Raw genomic sequence first — 20690 nt, 5'->3', positions numbered from 1 at the left:
CCCTTGGGAAAGGTCTGGGCTGTTGGTGATGGGAGGCAGAAGGCTGAGTACAGTTCTTCCCCAATCCATGACCTGTTGCTCGACTCTGGGATGAGGCAGACTCTGCCCTTCCATGCCTCAGTTTCCTTTTGTGTGAAAGGGAAGCACTAAACCCAAGGGACATTTGTGTTTTCAAAGCAGTTGGAGGCTGGGCAGGGCCAGGAGGTGGCTAGAATGGACATACTCTGCCTGGCTTGAGAGTTTGGGGACCCAGGAATCTGCATTCTGTATGTACTGTGTTCTACAATCTACATCTTTCTGAGGGAGGGCTTTAATTCCCACCCCCCAAAGGGAGGAAACTGAGGCAGAGAGTTTAAGAAATGTATCCCAAGCTGGGTGCTGGTGGCTCACACCTATAATCCTAGCTACATAAGAAGCTCAGATTTGGAGACAGATTTAAAGACAGCCTGGGCAGGAAAGGCCATGAGACTCTTACAACAAAAAATAAAAATGAAAAAAGCCAGAACTGAAAGTGTGGCTCAAGTGATAGAGTGCCGGCTTTGGACAAGACAAAAAAAAAAAAAAAAAGGCTAAGGGAGAATGCCCAGGCTCTGAGTTCAAGCCCTAGTACCAGCACACATACACACGTGCACACACATACGTATTTCAGCCACACACTCACTGAGCAGGTGAAACCAGGATTTGAATGGGTTGCTTGGGTAACTGAGCTCACATCTCTAACACCAGGCCTCAGCAATGCTTTTATTTTATTTTCATTATTTTTTTGCCAGTCCTAGGACTTGAACCTAAGGCCTGGGCACTATCCCCGAGCTGCGTTTGCTCAAGGCTAGCACTCTACCACTTAAGCTACAGCACCTCTTTTGGCCTTTTCTGTTTATGTGGTACCAGGGAATCAAACCCAGGGCTTCATGAATGTATGCTAGGCAAGCACTCTACCACTAAGCCACATTCCCATCTAAAGCTAGACTGGGCTCAGCTATCTTCCCATTACCCATCAGCTGCGCATGGAGGGGCCGTCTGTGGTGGGTGTGGAGGCTGGACTGTATGTACTGGACAGAGCTTCTCCCACCATCACCCGTGTTCTCTGCTGGAAGAGGTTTACAGCTCTGCTAGTGGTACATTAAGGAAATGGGCCAGCCAGGGCCCACCAGGCTGGGTAGTCTTGCTCCTTGTACCCAGCTCCCAGCAGGTCCTGCCTGCTGCCTTAACCCACTGCCCCCTCATAGACCCTGGCACAACCCCCACCAGTCCCCTCCTGTCCCTTCCAGGACCTCCTCCCTCAGCAACCCTTGCCCTTTTCTTTCTGATAGTGTGTGTGTATGTGTGTGATTGTCCGTACTGGGGCTTGAACTCAGAGCCTGGGCACTGTCCCTTAGCTTTTTCACTCAAGACTTTGCCACTTGACCCACAGCTCTACTTCCAGCTTTTCAATGGTTAATTGGAGATAAGAGTCTCATAGGCTTTTCTGTCTGGGCCAGCTTTGAACCACAGTCTTCAGATCTTTGTCACCTGAGTAGCTAGGATGGTAGGCGTAAGCCAGTGGTGCTGGCTGAGGCATTATTTTTAGTTTTACAATGTTTTGTTCTTTGTTCATCATCTGAGTCCTCTGAAGAAGGACCACTGTGAAATGTTGAGTGAATGTGTGAATGTAGATTGCCTTTATTACTTCATTTCCTTGGATCTTTCCAGCAACCGTGAGAGAGCCCAACCACTGTGGTCAGCCTAGGGGTCCCTGTGAAACTGTCTCACCGATCATCCTTTCTCATTGCAGGATCATGGGGCTGGAGTGAGGTGACGGGCTGTGAGCTGCTGATCAGCGCGGGGGACACTGGTGACTTGCAGACCGCTGAGGTAGGTGTGCAGCTGAGCTGCCTGATGGAGTCAAGTGCTGGCTGTAGCACCCTGCGCCCTTGACTGGGGGCTCAGCCCTCATGCGTGGGAGGGTGTGCTGGCCAGCTCTGGAACCTATGTCATTATGCAAATCGATGCTTCCCCCCAGCCTTCATCCCAGGGCCTCTCTGGCTTGGCCTTGCTCTGCTTGAGTGGGGCAGAGGATGTGCCAGAACTGAGGGACAGTCCTGGTGCTGCAAGTGCAGCGGCCCTCTCCTCACGAGGTCCTCCCCGCTCGGAACCCTGTGGAGCATGGACCTCGCAGGAAGTGTGGCCTGGGTGAAAGACAACATGATCGCCGGCATGGGTCACAACCAGGCTGAGGTGGCCACTTCCGGGTGCAGATCTTGATTCTGGTATTAGTTCACTGGGACCCTGTACAGTTGGCCTGGACCTTAACCTATCAAATGGGGGAGGGGCGGTGCTCCCATGCCTCAGGGTCTTTTGTCCCAAGATGCAATGGGCCTGAGGCCAGTCCAGGAGAAAGATTATCCTTGTTTTGATGTCCAAGGCTTCTCTGTGGGGTCCCAGTAGAAGAGTTAGCTGGCTTCATGCAGGCAGGCTCTGGAACAGGAGAGCCAGGCTCCTTTCCCTTCCTGGGATGTGACCTTGAGCTGCATTGACAGCCAGGCCCTCCTCTAAGAGAAGATGCTGCTGCTGCTGACATTGCTAATGGGGCAGTAGGTGCTTAGAAGTCAAGATTTCTAAATGTCACCACTTTTTCCTTGTTTAATAATGCCGGACTGGGGCTTGAACTCAGGGCTTGATGCTATCCCTTAGCCTTATTTGCTCAAAGCTAGCACTCTACTACTTGAGCTTCACGTCTAGCTTTTTGGTGGTTCATTGGTGATAAGAGTCTCATTGATAAGAGTCTCATGATCTCTCTCTCTCTCTCTCTGGACTTAGCTTTTCTATCTGTGAAATAAGTGAAGAACAAGAGGACCAGAAAAGCATATGAGCTGGATACTTATGGTTCCTAGCCTCTCGGGAAGCTAACATCTGAGGATTGTGGTTCAAAGCCATCCTTTATGGCTTTAAACCACAGTCCTCAGATCTCAGCCTCCTGAGTAGCTATGATTACAGGTATGAGCCACCCATGCCTAGCCTAACTGCCACAGATTTTTGACCATCAACTCAATAATGCCAGTCATGAGACACCTGAAATAAGGCTTTTCTCCTCAACAGAATCCCTGGAGGAAATTGGCTTTGCCTCATGCTGAAAGGTTAAGAAACCTTTTGAGCTGCACAGAGTGGAGTGGGGATTTGAACCTAGGTCCATAGAAATGAAGCAGTACACGGTGCCTTGGCAAGCATGGGGAGGAGTGGGGAAGGTCAGGCAGCTGCTCAGGAGAGCAACTCCCTTCTTTCTTGCTCAACGTTCACACCCTGCCACTGTCTGGAGCCTGAAGCTGGCCCCAGGCTGGCACACATGCTTTCCCAAGGGTCCTGTCAGTGCCCCAACATGGCTCTAGGAACCTCCTGCTAATTGTCAGGTAACCTTTGAAGTTCTCCTTCACGGCAGCTTCTCTTTTCGGATGTTGTTCAAGGTAATTCATTCCCTTTCCAGAAATTGCCAGTGGCGGAGCATTAGGCAGCTGGTAATTAATCATAGGAGCAGCTTTGAGTTTATTCTTTTAAAAAAAAAAGTGAGGAACAGAAAGCCTTAGTGGGAAAATGTCGGAAAGGAAAAGAAAAGAAACTGCTCTGAGTTAAGGCTGGTAATCAATACTTCTGTGTCCTAGGAAAGACTGGGGTGGGGAGAGCGGCCAGGCGGCCTCTACCTTTCCCTTTCTTCCCAGGCCTGGCAGGCAGTCCCCTCCTGGGGCAGTGTGAGGCTCTGATCTTGGCCAGGCAGCTCCTGTGTGACTCAGGAAAGTCACAATTTCTCTCTGGACTTAGCTTTTCCACCTGTGAAATGGGTGAAGGACAATAAGACTAGAAAAGCATATGAGCCAGGTACTGATGGCCCCTAGTCTCTCAGGAAGCTAAGATCTGAGGATTGTGGTTCAAAGCCAGCCCAAGCAAGAAAGTCCTTAAGATTCTTATCTCCAATTAACAACCAAAAAGCTAAAGTAGAGCTGTGGCTGAAGTGGTAGAGCACTAGCCTTGAGCACAAGAGCTCAGGGACAGCATCCAGGCTCTAAGTAGACACACACACACACACACACACACACAAACGCACACGAGCACACACACACACACACACACACACACACACACACACACACAGCTAAATCCTATCATCTACAGGCCAACCTGCTGCCCTCTGGCCTGTTTATTCAGCTCCTCCCTCCTGTCTCTTTGGAAGTCCCCCAGATGGCGCCTCCACTCCTAGGTGGCTTCATGTGACCCAGATGGGACAGTGCCTGGCCCTCCCCAGAGACCTAGACCTACTGTGCTGGCCACAGGGGATGGAAGGGCCTCCTATCTTAGAGAAGGGAGTAGGGGGCCTGTGTCGTAGCAGGGACCCATGGAACCCAGGTATTTCCCAGCAGCACTACTGAAATGCCTGCTATAATTAGAAGTGAGGTGTGTGGGAACTGGCACATGAATCAATACATCAAATGTCTCTCTCCCCTGGGAGAACATAGGATGGGCTTCCAAGGACTAGCCTGCCTGGGGGTGTCAGTGATCTGCTTGCCCTCATGGGGAACTTCCTGGATCCCCGTTCTTGGAAGTGCCTACAATGCACATGGCCAACACAGCCTGGCATGGGAGCCACTGCCACCTGATTGCAGCCTCCTTTCTCGCCTCTGCCAGCACCCTGGCTGCAGTGGTGCTGCCCCTCACCAGTCTTTCCCATACTGTAACTTTTGCTCTGCAGGAGGGTGAGTGACTTCCCACCCTCTCCCTTGTCACCCCTTGCCTGACCCCTCCAACACCTGCCTTAAGCCATGTCTCCTGCATGAGGGGGACAGCCTCTTCTCTTACCGCCCCCTACCCCCACCCCTCAGGGGCCATGAGCATCTGCTCCCATCATGCCTAGGTCCAAGCCCACTCTTCCCTTGAAAGTGCTTGTCACATGGCTGCTACATCTCTTCTTAGGGGCCACGCATGGAATGATTGTATGGAGGATGCACAGAGCAGGTGGCTAACCTTCTTCTCCCATTCTACAAGTATTCCAAATCTGTATTAAGACATACATTCATCTTGGCTCCTGACTGTGAAGTGACCAGTGCAGGCTGGGAGAGTCTGGCTTGTTCCTTTTGCAGGTGGGGAAACTGAGTCTTGGAAGGGAAACATGGCCCAGAGAAATGTTAGCAGAACAATTGATCTCTCCACTCTCCTACAGTATAGAATAAGGACCTGAGGTCATGAGGGTGGACAGGGATGGCAGGGTCATGGCCAGACTCACTGACTGAACCTCACTGTATAGGGAGGCCCATAAAAAGGGCCGGGTGTGGTAGCTCATACCTGTAATCCTAGCTACTCAGGAGGCTGAGAAGTGAAGATCACAGTTCTAAGCCAGCTAAGGCAGGACAGTCCCTGAGACTCTTTGATTTGTTTGTTGTTGTTTTTCTTTTTTTGTCGGTTCTGGGGCTTGAACTCTGGACCTAGGCACTGTCCCTCAGCATTTCAGCTCAAAGCTAGCACTCTCCCACTTGAGCCACAGTGCCACTTCTGTTTTTCTGTGGTTTATTGGAGATAAGAGTCTCTTGGACTTTCTTGCCCGGGCTGGCTTTGAACCATGATCCTCAGATCTCAGCTAGGATTACAGGCATGAGCCACCAGCACCCAGCTGTCCCTGAGACTCTTATCTCCTATTAACTACCAAACAAAACAAACTCAGAAGTAGAGCTTGTACGTGCCACCGGTACAGGGGTTTGAACTCTGTTTTTAGCTTTTTGGCTCAAAGCTACCACTTGAGCCACAGATCCATTTTTGCTGATTAACTGGAGATAAAAAGCCTCATGGACTTGCCTGTCTGGGTCATATTGGAACTGAGATCCTCAGATCTCAGCCTCCTGAGTAACTGCAATTATAGGTTTGAGCCTATTATAGGTTCATTGTGCCAGTTCTTTCTGGGTGTGGCAGGTGCTGTGATAAGGAAGGTTCTAGGCTGTGTGTAAGCTCTGTGAGAAATGTCTTTTGCTACATAGCACATATCTTCCCAGATATCCAGTCCCTCTGTCTGCCCACACACGGGTTTCTCAATTCTGGGCTGTGACCACAGCAGACAGGAGGGGGGGGGGGGGAAAGGGGGAGGGAGGAGAGGGGGCAGGAAGAGGCAGTGACCACTGCCACTGAGGTCTGTCCACCCTGGCTGTTGGGTGGAGCTTTACCACAGAGAATATTCCAGACTTCCCCTAGAGCAGAACTGGAGTAAAGAGTAGAGACCCGTTGGTCCCCAAGCTCCCAGCAGTCTGCCCTCATGCCTGTCTCTTTCTGATTTGGGGACCAGCACCTCTTGCCTCCCAGCTGTTCGGGACCTTCTACCACTTCCCCAGGTGTCTTTGGGGGCCTCTTCCGGAGCCTGAGGGACCGTCTGTCTCTGCTTCATAAGCTCCATGAAATGCTCCACCTCCATCTGGCTAGTCACAGATTAGTGAATCCGCCTCCCTGAAACAGTCCTCGCTGGGTGGGACCTGAGTTCTCTTCCTGGCCCCATCCCCATCTAGACTCATCATCCAAGCTATCCATCCAGCCTCTCTCCCCATTATCTCCCGTGTGTGCACACACACACACACATACGCATTCCTCACCCAGCAGCTGCAGGGTGCCAAGGAGTGAGCCAGGAAGATTTTGATGAACTGGAACCTATAGAACATCTGGAATATTTTTCTGTGTGTAGAAGAAACACATGGAATATTCTTGCATCGTTTAGGCAGCTTGGCCTGACCCCAGCCACCCTCCAGGAAGGCTGACATTGGTCCTTCTCCCACACACATACCCATGTCTGTGTGTGGCCCCTCCAGCAGATGCTTGGACTTCTCTATTGCTGGGGGACTCCCCACAATTCTGTTCCTCTAAAGATGGAGATGATGAAGGATGTAGTGCGTCAGGTGGTTTACCCATGGGTTTTAGGGACCGGCAGCTCTGGGTTCAAGTCTCTGCCACCTCTCAGCTGGGGGAGATGATACCATGTGCCCCCCCTCTTTGGCTCCCTTCTGCCCCCTCCTCTGTATGCCCACCTAGAAGGCTGAAATGCAACAAGCCTGTGAGACCCAGACTCATACTGCTCTTAAAACCTCATAATTGCTGGGTACGAGTGGCTCATGCTTGTAATCCTAGCTATTCGGGAGGCTGAGATGTGAGGATGGTGGTTCACAGCCAGCCTGGGCAGCAACGTTCATGAGACTTATCTCTAATTAGCCACCATAAAGCCAGAAGTGGAGCTGTGGCTCAAGTAGTAAAGTGCTAGCCTTAAGTAAAAAACTAATGGACAGTACCCAGGCCTGAGTTCAAGCCCCAGGACTAGCACCCCCCCCCAAACCAAAAAATATAGACAGATATCCACATGGCCAGGCTCCCTGAAGTAAACTGTGGGTTCCATGCCCATTCCCTCCTGCCACAGAATAGTTGGCTCAGTGGCTACCTGCCAGCCCAAGTCTTAGAGACAGAGAAACTGATTCCTAGGTGTAATGTGCCATTTATCGACCATTCCCTTGGGCTCTTCCAGGGCCTCTGCCCTATGGCAGAGCTAGGACTTTCCCGTGAGCCAAGCTGGATTGCTCATCTGGGGCTCTGGGAAACGAGATGGAGCAGGAGCATTGTGGGCTCATCTAACTCCTCTGGGAACCTTCTAAGTGTCAGAGACACAGGTTGACAAACTGAGACCAGGTGGGAAAACTGAGGCTCTGGGGAGAGCATGTCTCACCAGGCCACCGGGAAGACAGTGAGGAGCTCTGTGCACCTCTGGACTCAGGCTGGTGTTTGGGCTGTACCTTGCCATGTGTGTCCCCGTGGGTGGTCCACCCGGCGTGGGCAGCCCTCCTCAGCCCTGAGACATCCTTTGCAGCCCCTGGCAAAGGCCTGGGGCCAGCTCAGGACAGGAGCCACTGCCTGCTTTCTGAAAACTGTCCCTTCTTTGATACACACTTTCAGTTTACTTGGGCAGCCCTCTGATGCGCACCCCCCCTCAGGCCCTCGGACCCAGACAAGGAGCCCCCCCAAGAGGTTTCCAGGCCTGTGGGTAGTGAGCTCCAGGAATGAAAAGGCTCTCTCACATCGCGCTCCCTCCCACTCCACTCTCAACGGCTCAGGAGAATTAACAGTGAGAGGTGAAAAGGTTGGCCCCATCCTAATGAGGCCTTAGAGGCGGCTGAGCCCTGGCAAGTGACAGAGGAGGAATTATTTGGTGCTGGGGCCTTGTGCCCCACCTGGGATGATGTCAGGGCCTGGGGCTCTGGGTCTAGGTGGTGCTGTCACTCAAACATGGGACTCCTCTGACTGCTGCTGGCATCCTGCTTGCCCAGCCAGCCTGGGTGTGGGGCCGTGTCGGGGTGGCTCTGTGTTCTCCCTGGGCAGGAGCCACAGTCAATACCTGATGCTGGGCCATCTCCTCTGCACAACCCTGCTCTCCCTCCATGCACTCTCCGTCTGCTGTGGTAGGGCCGCAGTACATAGTTCACACCTATTGTTTGTGTGGGTCTATGCTCAGCTCTTGGGAGAGACATGGTCTATGTTCCAATGTGGGCTTCATGTAGGGAGCAAGTGCCCAGAGAGCAAGGTGCGGGTGGATCGCGTCTGTAATCCTAGCTACTCAGGAGGCTGAGATTTGAGGATCCTGGTCCCATGCCAAGCCTAGGCAGAAAATTCTTTGCGATTCTTATTTCTAGTTAATCACCAAAAGCTAGAAGTGGAGCTGTAGCTCAAGTTAACAATGTACTACCCTTGAGCAAAAAAGCCAAGTGAGAGTTTGAGGCCTTGAGTTCCAGCCTCATTACCTCCACCTACCAAAAACAAAAACAAAAGAGGAGGAGGCCTTAGGGAATAGGACACAGGGAAGGCTTCCTGGAGGACTTCCTGGAGCTGTCTGAAAACTTACTGTAAGACTTGCAGGTGAGGCAAGGGGTGGGGGCAAGCAGTGGTGTTTGCAGCAAAGCATCAGTATGTACACACCTGCCCTTCTAGGGCAGGGAGCTGCAGGGACGAGGGGACAGGGCACCAGGTCTGGGAGACAGGGCAGAGCCCAGGGCAGCTCAGCCTATTTCATCAGAGCTCTGCATAGCTGGGGCCTGCTCAAGTCACTCTCCAGCCCCGGCACAGATCTCTGACAGGCCCAGCGTGGCACCTGACTAGACTAGGCAAAGATGGCCAGGGCCCAGCTGCCGAGTGGTGGCAGCTTCCCTGAGATGCATTTGCACATGGCGCTTGGTGTGTGCACCACACACCCCCAGCAACTACCCCAGAGCCCCAAGGACAGGAAGAAAGCAGCCAGCTGTGGCACATATGTGCCACTGGAGGGCAGAACACAGCCCAGTGCTCTGTGGTGGTATTCATTAGGATAATTAATAATGATGATGTGTCCTCCTCATCTCTGCCTGATACCCCCAACCCCACCCAGGAGGTGGGCATCAGTCACTTCCAGTTTGTGACTGAGAAGATCAAGGTGCAAATAAGTTAAGGGAGGGTTCGAGCCCTGGACCCTGCTACATTACTACACTGCTACTCTGATCTAACCTTGGGTCATCCCACCCAACCTTCAGCACAGGCCAGCACAGGCCACACGGGGTCCAGTCATGCCTTTTAGGACACAAAACAGGAGAACACAAAGTCCAAAAAATCATTTCAAGTGGTCCATTATCGATCGCTCTTTACCCAGGCCCTTTCTCTATCTTCCCTGCTCTTCACCATCTATTGCTTAGAGTAGATCCTTCCCCTGAACCAGCCAATTGTAACTGAAGTAAAGTATCTGCTAGCCTTTTGGGCTGGGCAGTATGATAATTCAGGTGTTTAAATGGCAATGAGTGTTGGACTAATCAGAGCAGGCAGTGAGACAGATAAAGGACTCAACCAGAATTAAAGGACATTGCTGAGCTGACCCAAGTCCTCAGAGTCCTGGTGGCCTCTGGAATATAGGAGATCCAGGAGGTGTCAGTGAAGGTCAAAGAGCTAGAGGACAGCCTGGTGGCCAGGGCACCAGGACAACCTGCTACTTTGCAAAGTCCATACAGTAATAAGAAAGGGGTTTTGTTGTTGTTGTGGTGGTGGTGGTGGTGGTGGTGTGTGCGTGTGTGTGTGTGTGTGTGTGTTGATGCTGGGGTTTGAACTCAGAGCCTAGGCACTCTCCCTGAGCTTTTTTAGCTCAAGGCTAGTATTCTACCACTAGAGTCATAGCTCTGCTTCCCACCTTTTGGTGGTTAATTGGAGATTAGAGTCTCACGGACTTGATCCTCCGATCTCAGCCTCCTGAGTAGATAGGATGGCAGGCATGAGCCACCAGCACTAGCTGGGCAGGAAGAGAGTTTTGTTTTTTAAGCAATACATTAGCTATGAAAGAGGGGATTACATTGTGACATTTCCACATGTGCACAGTATATTCCCATCAACCCTCCCCACCCCCCACCTCATCACTAATAAAGAAGACTTCCCCTCAATTAGCAAACAGCAAGTGACTTGCCTGAAGCTACCTTGCCAGGACTTAAGACTCAGTCCTAAGTCAGTCACAGTTACATTGCTGTGTGGGACATTTGTATGCTGTGTGTTGGAGGAGTCTTAAAGCTGGTTGTGTTAATTAGTACATGCCCCCATTACTATGTATGTATCATCTATTTCAAAAATGAGTAAACTGGCCAGGTGCTGATGGCTCACTCCTGTAATACTGAGATGCAGAGAATCAGAATTCAAAGCAGGCAGGGCAAAAAAGTGTGCTAGATGCTATCTCCAAAACAACCAACAATAGGCCAGGATGGAGGTATGGCTTAAGTAGTAGAGCACCAGCCAAGTAAGTAGGCAAGCCCAGAGAGTAACAGGTCCTTAGTCTAAACCCTGGTCCTAGCAAAACAAACCAGATGGAGGGAGGAGTGAAGAGAAGAGAGAGAAGCAGAGAAGTTACGTAGCATACTCAAAATCACTCGGCCACTTGGTAGCAAACCAGGATTTGATCTCCAGTCCATCAAACTTTCAACCTTAAGTTCTTGGCCTTGATCCCAGGCACGGGACATCTGGCCTGGGCTTTGCTGGGGCAGAGACCCTGTCCAGCAAGGAGAGTGTGTCCCAGGGCAAGGAAAGGCTGTGAGGAACTGGGTAGCACATTCGGAGCTATGACACAAGCACGCTCATCCTTGGGCCTAACTGTTGCCTCCAGAGTACAGGGCAGGTAGAGGCAGGGTGAGGGGCAAGGCCCTGCAGCTGGGTCGCACTTCTGTCTGATGGGCAGTAAGAAAGCCAGTGAAGGCTTTGATCTGTAGAAGGAAAGATACTGCCTCATTTCTTACTGAGCTTCCTAGAAATCCCGTATGTCAAAGCCCGACGCTCAAATGCAGCAGATGGCAGCAGATCTGCCCCCTGAGATACTCAATTGGGGATGGGGGACCCCTTTGTAGCCAAGCTGACCCTTGGCAAGCCTGGCTTTCAAAATCCCAGCCCAGTGAGGGGCAAGGCTTACAGTGTTCATTGGAAATAGGATAGGGTGGGAAAGGGGTAGCATAGAAACCCTCCCCCCGCCATGGCCACCCCCCCCCCCACACACACACACGAGACCCTGGATGTGTAAGGATGGAGCTGAGGTTACAACTGTCTCAGCCTCTGTGTCTTAGAGAAAGCTGAGGCCTAGAGCTGGAGAGGAGTTTTGTCCAAGTAGGCCCAGGGTCCTTGCAGGAGTGAGTCACAGCTTTAGTATGCACCTGCCCTCCTGGGAACCATCATCCACCCACGTGTCTCTGGCATCCCTCCTCAAGCCTCTCCTCTGAGCATGAGCAGTGGCCAAGGGGTGAGTCAGGCAGGAGGGAGAACGTGACATGTAGACCACCTGGGCCCACCGGCCTTTGTAAAGCCCAGGAAGTGTGTCCTTGAATAAGGCTTTTTTTTTTGGCGGTCGTGAGTCTCAAACTCTGGGCCTGGATGCTGCCCCTCGGTTCTTCAGCTCAAGGTAAGCACTCTACCACTTGAGCCACAGCGCCACTTCCAGTTTTCTGGGGGTTAATTGGAGATAGGAGTCTCACGGACTTTCTTGCCTGGGCTGGATTTGAGGTGTGATCCTCAGATCTCAGCCTCCTGAGTAGCTAGGATTACCAGACGTGAGCCACAAGCTCCTGGCTCAGGCTTTTTCTTGACCCTAGACACTGATAGCATGGCACCCACACAGGGACAGATACCATGGTGGCTGTAAGTCTCACCCAAGGCACTGGTGGCTCACACCTGTAATCCCAGCTGCTCAGGAGGCTGAGATCTGAGGATTGTGGTTCAAAGCCAGCCTGGACAGGAAAGCCCAGGAGACTCTTATCTCCAGTTGACCTTCAAAAATGCCAAAAGTGGAATTGTGGCTTCAGTGGTAGTGCTAGCCTTGAGTGAAAAAGCCTAGGCCCTGAGTTCAATTCCTAGTGCCGGACCGAAAAGAGGAAAAAAAAAAAGGTCAAAATTGGGGTATAGAGCTGTTGGTCTGTGACTCGCATCTGCCTGTGTCCACCAGCCCTTCCTGTTTTGCTCCTCGCTGAAGAGTGTGGCTTCCTGTCAGGCCTTCCTTCACTCTCGGGGATGCTTGGATTCTCATCTTGTCTGTCTCATTCTGTCCTATCTGGGCAACAGGACTGCACAGTACCCTTCTTGAAAGATGCCAGTAGACCTGTTTCTGCCCTGTTTATCTTCCTATTGTGAATCCCGCTCTTTGTCCTGTCTGCCTGTTCATTGCCCTTCAAAGCACAGAGAACTCACATCCATAGCCTCTACCCCTCTGGGCTGAACTCAGGGTCCTCCCCACTCCTGAGGGCTACAGCCTGGCTCCCTGTGGGCAGGCTAGCAGTAGAGCAGTCTGTAGTCAGGTTCAAACACCCACCTTCTTAGTTGTGGGTGTTCTCCATGCTATATGGACTGTCTGCAGTGGACCGGGGGTCCAGCATGGGAGTGGCCCTGGGAGCCTGCCCATCACCCAGTCTGGAAAGTGGCCCTTGTTTGGGGGAACAGGAGTGCCCTGGATGGGAAGAAGAGAGGGGACAGCTCATGAAAAAAAAGCCAACAAGGAATGGATTCTATTGCATGAAAATGTGCCTTTTGTCTAGTGCTAGTGCTCTGGGAGTCCCAGAAAGTGAGGGACAGTACACCAGGGCCCACTGTGCAGAGAGCTGGGGCTGGAGATGGCATTGATAAGAACAGGATCCCCACGCTGAGTGCACCAGCCTGGAAGCTGGAAGGCCAGACTTTCCACACCTCTCCCCAAGTTGCTGGATAGCAAGTTTTTTGGATGGCTCAGGCAGGGATGACTGCAAACAGCCAGTAGCCCAGCCAAGATGCAGGATGGAGGGCAGCGCTTTTGTGATCTTTACTGAGATTTCTGACTCTGTCATTCTAAGCTATGTGAAGCTAGAGGGGTTTTCTCTGGGCCTCAGTTTCCCTTCTTGTAAGATGTAAAGGACAGATCACTCATAGGCTTATCCCATGGCTTCCAGGCCTGTCCAGCAGTGGGTGTCCAATGTCCCATTTTGCCAGGGGGACACGGTCAAGAATCTGCCAATCTGGGTTGAAACCCTTCTTTCTTTGCTAAAAGTCTGGTGATACTGGGATTCTTTTCCTCGGAAGGCCTTCATTTCTTCTTTTATATGGAAAGGGGTAGGAACAACTGATACGGCATTCAGGAAGCCAAGGACTAAAGTGGTTGAGGTATTCAGCTGCTAAGTGACCTGGCATTGGTGGCTCACACCTGTAATCCTAGCTACTCAGGAGGCTGAGATCTGAGGCTCACAGTTTGAAGCCAACCCATGCAGAGCAGTCCATGAGAGCTTTATCTTCCAATAGCCAGCAAGAATCTGGAAGTGGAGCTGTGGCTTGAATGGGTAGAACACCAGCATTGAGTGACAAAGCCAAGTGAGAATGTGTGTTCCTGAGTTCAAGTCCCAATGTCAGGGCCTGCACACACACACACACACACACACACACACACACACACACACACACACACACACACACACTATAAATTGTGCTGGGTGTCCATGGCTGGAGCTGTTGGGGAGCAAGGCCCCATGTCAGTCCCTGTTACCATTTGCCTCAGCAGTGGGCCCTGGTACTGCGCTTCTCCCTGCCCCCCCCCCCCCAAGTTAGGCCAGTGGAACGTGAAGCCTGCTTGCAGAGCCTGGCAGGGACCTGTAAATTGAAAACATGTTTCCTGTTGGAGGCCAGCAAAGGGCTGGACTCGGTGTGGCCTTGGAAAGCTGGCCTCGCCTCTCAGGAAGCCCTGCTCCCCACAGTACCGCCACAAAAACAGTGGAAAAGTGAACTCTTTTCAAGTCTGTGTTTCCACTGTAAACAGGACCTGAAAGCTGGCCTCTGGCCTCTGGAGCTGCTGGGCCAGGCTCCTCCACCCTCCTCTAGGCTGGCCTGCCCTGCCTTGGAGATACCTTAGCCGCCCTGTCCCCGGCTCACACAGTGTAGTTCTAGCCTGTCCAGACTCCTCGTCCTCAAACCTGGCCTGCATGGTGGGAAGCGCAGGGGGAGAACAGTGCACAGAGAGGTATAGGACCTGCCTAAAGTCACACAGAAGACACAAAGCCGACCTGGTCCCCTCCCTTCCTGCCTAAATGCATCCTCCCAGGGCCTGCAGGATACCATGGAGAAGCCTTGGTGTAGCTGTTGCCTAATTCAACACGAATTTCTTTGATGGTGTCCTATAATTGGGGCAAGGTAGCAGTTAGTAGCACAGTAGCATTTAGTAGCACACTGACTATTGATTTTAGGCTTTAATAATGTCCTTGTCCTCTTAGTTGTTTACACTTGTCATAGACAGCCAGAAAAATAAAAACTGCCTATAACTGTTCCCACCAGAGGTCCCCCTGGTCCAGCGCTGACTGTATCTCTGTCATTGACTTTGACTTCCTTTCCCTGTCTGTGGTTCTACATTGTGAGTAGGTTTCAGGCTCTTTCAAAATGCCCCTGGCTGGAACAGACTGGATTCACTGTGAGGGAAGCCTTTGGGGACATGGAGGGGCTATCTCTCTGCCCTACAGCATAGCTGGTGAAGGTAGCTTGGCTGGACCCTCCTGTGGGTGCCCAGGAGACTCTGACCTGTGTGACTTTGGTCTGCCTCTGAAGTGGGCAGATAAGCTCCTTGTGGATTATCTAGGCCACCAATTAACCTACGACCATCCTAGCCTTGACCAATCCTGGCTTGCTAACTAGCTGTAGTCACAGCATGCATTCCTTCCCTCTGCCAGCCCAGAAACACTGAGCGCCTACTGTGTGCAGGTGTTACTGTGCAGACAAAAGGCCCCCTGCTTCCCACAGCTGCACCCTCTCCCCATTCCTGCCTCTCTTCCCCCTCTTCTAGCCCAGCCATCCCCTTCCTCTCCAACCCTTACTAGGCTGGGACTGGAGCACAGCTGGGTGGCCAGGGGGAGCCGCGGGGAGAGGAGCCATTTCCAGCCCCCTCTGCCCTGCCGGCGTCCTTCGTGGTTCTTAAGACAGCTTTATGGAGGACGGATGGAAGCTGTCTCCCTCCTGGCAGGTTTATTTCTTCATTTTTCAAGCCCTGCTCTGAGTTTTCCGCCTCACCCCTCTCCCCCCCGCCCCCACCGCCTCTCTCCATGGGCTTCCTTCCCTCCGCCCTCATCCGTCAGCTCCGCCAGGACAGAGGGCCATTGGCCTCCAAGGTGATTGAATTATCAGGGAGATAGACTGGGGCTTATGTATGGGGGTACTCTTGGCTTCTTGCCCTTGCAGAGGGGTTGGAGGAGGCTGACAATGGCAGTGACCGTGGCTTGAAGAGCTCCCAGACAGCCTCACTGCACGTCCCCAGCCAGCCCTGTTCAGTCAGGCCTCAGCCAATCCTCCAGTGGGATGGACAGGCACCCTGTCCTGAGCCGGAAGGGAGGAGAGGTGTCAGGCCAGCTGACCGCTTACTCACTCAGGAAAACCTCCTCAACATCTGCTGTCTTTATGCTTTGTGCCAAAGACCCCAGAGGAAGAAGAAGCAGCTTCCACTTGTAATATCCCTACTATGTGCACCTGCCCTTGGGCAGTGAGTCTCCACACAGAGACACACCGTTACATGTAGCAACTGGTAAGCGCTGTGGACTCTTCCAGCTGAGAGTATAAATCCCTCTATTAAATCCTGGATTCCTGGACCCCAGGGTCCCTGAACCCCTGACTCTCATGTAAGACCCAAAAGGTGCTTGGTGAACTTGATTGTCCCAAAAGGAGAATGAAGAGACCAAAGTTCAATGTGTAGCCAGGCACTGGTGACTCACACCTGTAATCCTAGCTACTCAGGAGGTTGAGAACTGAAGGTTGTGGTTCAAAGTCAGCCAGGGCAGAAAAAGGTCTGTGAGACTCCAAATGAACCCACCAAAAGCCAGACGTGGAGCTGTGGCTCAAGTGGTCAAGCGCTAGCCCTGAGCAAAAAAGCCAAAGTTCAGACCCAGTAACAGTATGCATGCATGCACATGCACGTGCATGCCCGTGCGCGCGCGCGCACACACACACACACACACACTGACAGAATTAAAAATGAAGCCCTCCTTCTCCTGGTCCCCCACCCTACCTCTACTCTGTTACAACCAGCCACCCCTCCTCTTTGGAGTTGACAGAGAGGTCTGCCATTCCAGCTGGTATTCTCAAATGCTTGCCTGCTATGGTGGGGCTGAGAATATGGTTGCCCCAGGTCTCACCCCTTTCTTACCCAGCCGGTGTCTGTCCCTGTGCTGGTCAGTTCCTACTTGTTTGTTGTCTCTTCCTCAGGAAGGAGGGACGCGCAGGGAAAGCCCCCTCTCCTCTCAGCTTTGCTCTCTACCTCATGGAAATGAAAAACACATTGGCTTCATTATCCCTGGATTGAATGAGCAGGGTTGCTATGGCGACAGCCATCTCAGACCGGTGAGGGGGCAGGGAAGGGGCTGGCAAGGCCAAGGCAAGTGGGGACCGGGCAGCAGGTGAGCAGGCACGCTAGGCAGGCAGGCCACACAGGAACAATTGCCATTTGTGCCACCTGCCCTCTCGGGGAGAGGGGGGGCGGCTTCCGCTCAACATTCTTATGGTGAGAGACCATAGGGACGACAGTCAATCAGCATTCTCCACCATCCACCTGTCCTACTGCCTATCCCTCTGTCCCCTTCCCTAGAGAGGTATGAGGGTGGAGGTAGGCCTACCTGCAGGTCAAGGGACAGATGGAGAGGGTATAGGAAGAGGGCAGAAGTGGGAGCCAAGAATGGGTCAGCAAGCCCACTCTCCAGCCAGAGCTCCACCTTGGGGCTCTACGGGGCTCTCCAGGAGTGTAGATAGAAGAGATGGCTGCACTCACCTGAGCACAGCTCTGCTGCAGATGGTGTAATATCCCCCACCCGCCATGACCCTCCTGAGAGGCTTGGTCACCAAGTGCCAAGAGGACCAGAGATGGTGGTGGCTGTGGCCTGATGGCCCTGTCCTGGTGTCCAGGTGGGCCTTTCCTTCCCCACGGCTGGGTGCTGCCTGGCAGCTCTGCCCCATGTGCTGTCAGACCTTGGAAGCTCAGACTCTGCCATTTCTGTGCTCAGCAGTGCCGAGGGAGGCTGGCTTCACCCGCATGCTTATGCTGGTGACCGAAGAGCCCCAAACTGGCCAAGGACCCCAAACAAACACTGCTGCCTCCTCTGAGAAGAGAGCCTCGGTTGTCCTTCCATGTGACCCAGAGACCTGGGAGCCACGGCTAAGGGACTGAGTGCCCTCAGGACAGTACTGGTCAGACAGCTGACCAGAGAAACCCAGTGATGCTCCAACTGAAGTTCTGCCTTGATCTCAGATTCAGACTTAACTCCACCGCAGCACCCTGGCCCAGCCCTGCCCAGAATCTCCCCTTTCTCAGAATATCACCACCCTCTGCCTCTGCCCTCTCCTGTGCTAGCTTTAGTGGAGAAACTAAGGCTGGCAGGGGAGAAGACTTGCTGAATGTCAGTGTGGGCCAAAGGTAGTCTGAGCGGCATCATGGATGGCTCGTTCCCAGACAAGATGAGCCAAGACCACATGGTTCTGGATCCAGAGCCAATCTTTTTTCCAGGGTTGGTGGCAAGTTCCAGAGGGCAGGGCTTTAACTCCTTGGTGACCCTTTTCAGTGGTGGGGTGAGGGTGGGGGGGTGCAATCCAGGCCTGAGTTCTTTGAATCTTAGAAGAGTCACAGGGACCCCTCCCACTTCAGGGTAAATGGGCAGTGGATGTGGTCAGGGTGTCAATGGCGGCCTTGAGTTCCTGCCAGATGGGGTGTGTGTGTTAGGGGAAGGCAGAAGAGGCTGTTCAGGGGTTCCCAAGCTTTTCCGTTTCCCAAGTTTTCCCCAGGAGGGCTGGGGCAAGGCCAGGGTTCAGCATGGAAGCTTCCCAAAGCCCAAACTCTGGCCCACTGAAGGGCCTGGCCAAACCTGCATGGGGGCCTCAAATCCTACAATACTAGCCTTGATGACTGAGCCCCCTTTTCTGTCCTGGGGTTTTAGGGGAATAACCTTTGCCCACCTCCCTGAGCCTTGTCTCTCAGGAAGCTAGCCTCAGACCAGTCCTAAGGTCTTGGGCTCACTCTTCCCTCACGTCTCTCTCATCTGCCTTCTGCCCACAGTCCCCAGGGCATTTGGCCCTGACATTGACCTCTTATGACTGGGTGTCTGCACGTCCTGAGCCCGCCTCCCAGCCACCACCACAGTCACCACCCAGCTCCCACCCGCCGGCCAGCAGAGGGCGGAGGGCGGAGGGCGTCTGCTGGGCAAACCTGTCATTTTCTGTCGGGGATTATAGGTTTGGAGCTGAGGGAGTCTGAGCTGGGGGAGGAGGAGCTGTGAATCTGCCCTTGTGCCAGGCCCAAGAGAGAGATACCTCACAGGAAAGGCAAGCCCTAGAAGGTATTACTTGAGCTGTGTTGGGGAATCCTGTAACCTGACATCCCAAAGCATATGTGCGCATGCATGTGTGTGCACACTTACATGTGTGTGTGTGCCTCCCCTGAAGACCAAGGTTTCCTCTTACACTCAGGATGTAGTCTTCTCAGTGACCTTCAGAACTAACTCAGCCATTTCCCAGAATCAAAAAAGTCAGAACTCAGGAAAGGCAGCAGGCTGACCCGGGTCCCACGGCAGGGCAGGGCAGGACAGAGCTGAGATTGAGCCACCAACTGCTTCTGGACATGGCAGCCTTTTGCCCTCACCATCTTCCCATGCAGAGGCAGCCATGGAAGGGTTTGGATTATCACAGACCTTTGAGGACTGGGCACTGAGGCAAAGTTTGGGATAGAGGCAGAGCAGGCTTCTGGTGTATGCTTTGTGGACCCAGGGTCCTGCAGTGAGCTTGGGGGGGACTAATGTGCCAACACTCGGAGGGTGGCTAGAAACATGTCCTACAATGGAGCAAATTTGAATAGGGCTAAGAAACAGCAAGGGACGTGGCCCCCTGCCATCTGGGAGACGTAGGGGAAGGGGCGAAGGACTTGAGTCTAGTAACTGAGGGGCAGGGCTCCAGTGGCTCTGAGCCTGGACTCCAGAGTCAGCTTGCCTGGGCTGGAATTTGGGGCCCAAGTTGCATAAGAAGTCCTGGGAGTCTTACCCCTCGGCAAGTTCAGTGCAACCATCACAGTCAATAAACCTGGACCACCTGCTGCTGCCATGCATATTAGAGGGTCCCTCACCCTGTCCCTTTGAGCGGTGAGAGCCACAGCAGGGCCATCGATGTGCTGGGAGTGGTCAGGAGGGGCTTCTGGGGCTGTCTCAGGTCAGATCACTCAGGAGCGGTGTTTCTCATGGGCAGTACTAGATCCACCAAATGAGCTACCAGTCCTGGGGTGAGCTGGCTAGATGACTGGCAACCAGAGGGGTCTGACAGAGCTGACCGCCCCCCTGCCCAAGCCCCCAAGGAGCAGAGAGCAGGATGGAGCTGAGACTAGGGGGAGGCCTGCCTGTTCTTGGGAATTCACGATGTGTCTGCCTGTCGAAAGTACCTCGATAAGGAAGATTTGTGGGTGAGATTTGCAATTCTGTTTTCTCTGAGGGTTATAAATCAGCTACATGCACATCCTCCATGCAGCACAGGCCTGAAGCTCACACGGGAGCATACACACACACATACACACACAGGCACGCACGCACGCACACACGCACGCACGCACGCACACACACACACACACACACACACACACACACACACACACACACACACACGAGACGAACTCTAGGCCCTACTTCGTGTTCCCTGGAACAAGCCAAGGAGTTCTTCAGGGCATTGAGGCCTATGAAAGGGAAGACCAGAACCTTCCCTGACAGGGTTTTAGAACCTTCTAGAACCAGGACAGACACAAAGCTGGGAGGCAGGTAAGAGGGACAGCATAGTCTTGTTGATTGCCAAAATGAGCCCTGGAATCTACCTGGCTAGGTTCACATTTGACCTTGCTCACTCACTGTATGCCCTTGGCCACACTGCTTTCAAAGCCCTGTGCCTCAGTTTCCCCATATTTGAAGTGGCACGCTTTGTGGCTTGTTTGTTCCTTCATTTGTTTGGTGTTTTGTATTTTATTCAGCCAGAGGTTGAACTCAGTCTTGTACTTGCTGGGATTTTTATTGCTTGTGGTTGGCGCTCTGCCATTGGAGCCATACATCCAGGCCAGTATTTTTGCTAGTTAATTGGAGATGGAGTATCAAAGACTTTTCTGCCTGTGTTGGCTTTGAACCATGATGCTGTAGGTTTCAGCTTCTTGAGTAGCTAAGATGACA

At 52.7% G+C, this 20690-nt stretch overlaps 1 protein-coding gene across 5 annotated transcripts in view; it reads left to right on the top strand.

The window, feature by feature from the left end:
* The window catches only part of Zmiz1 (zinc finger MIZ-type containing 1), a 229527-nt gene that overhangs the window by 85939 nt on the left and 122898 nt on the right, over positions 1 to 20690 (top strand). For all 5 annotated transcript variants that reach the window (XM_042690115.1, XM_042690111.1, XM_042690110.1 and 2 more), the window contains one exon: positions 1772 to 1851. The gene's annotated coding sequence lies outside the window, so the exon portion shown is untranslated. The remainder of the gene's footprint in view (positions 1 to 1771; positions 1852 to 20690) is intronic.

This window comes from Dipodomys spectabilis, unplaced genomic scaffold (assembly GCF_019054845.1).
Source record: "Dipodomys spectabilis isolate Male_0828 unplaced genomic scaffold, ASM1905484v1 ptg000136l, whole genome shotgun sequence".
Classification (NCBI taxonomy): Eukaryota; Metazoa; Chordata; class Mammalia; order Rodentia; family Heteromyidae; genus Dipodomys; species Dipodomys spectabilis.
The sequence above is the reverse complement of the archived record's forward strand: the minus strand, read 5'-3'. Positions and strand labels throughout refer to the sequence as shown.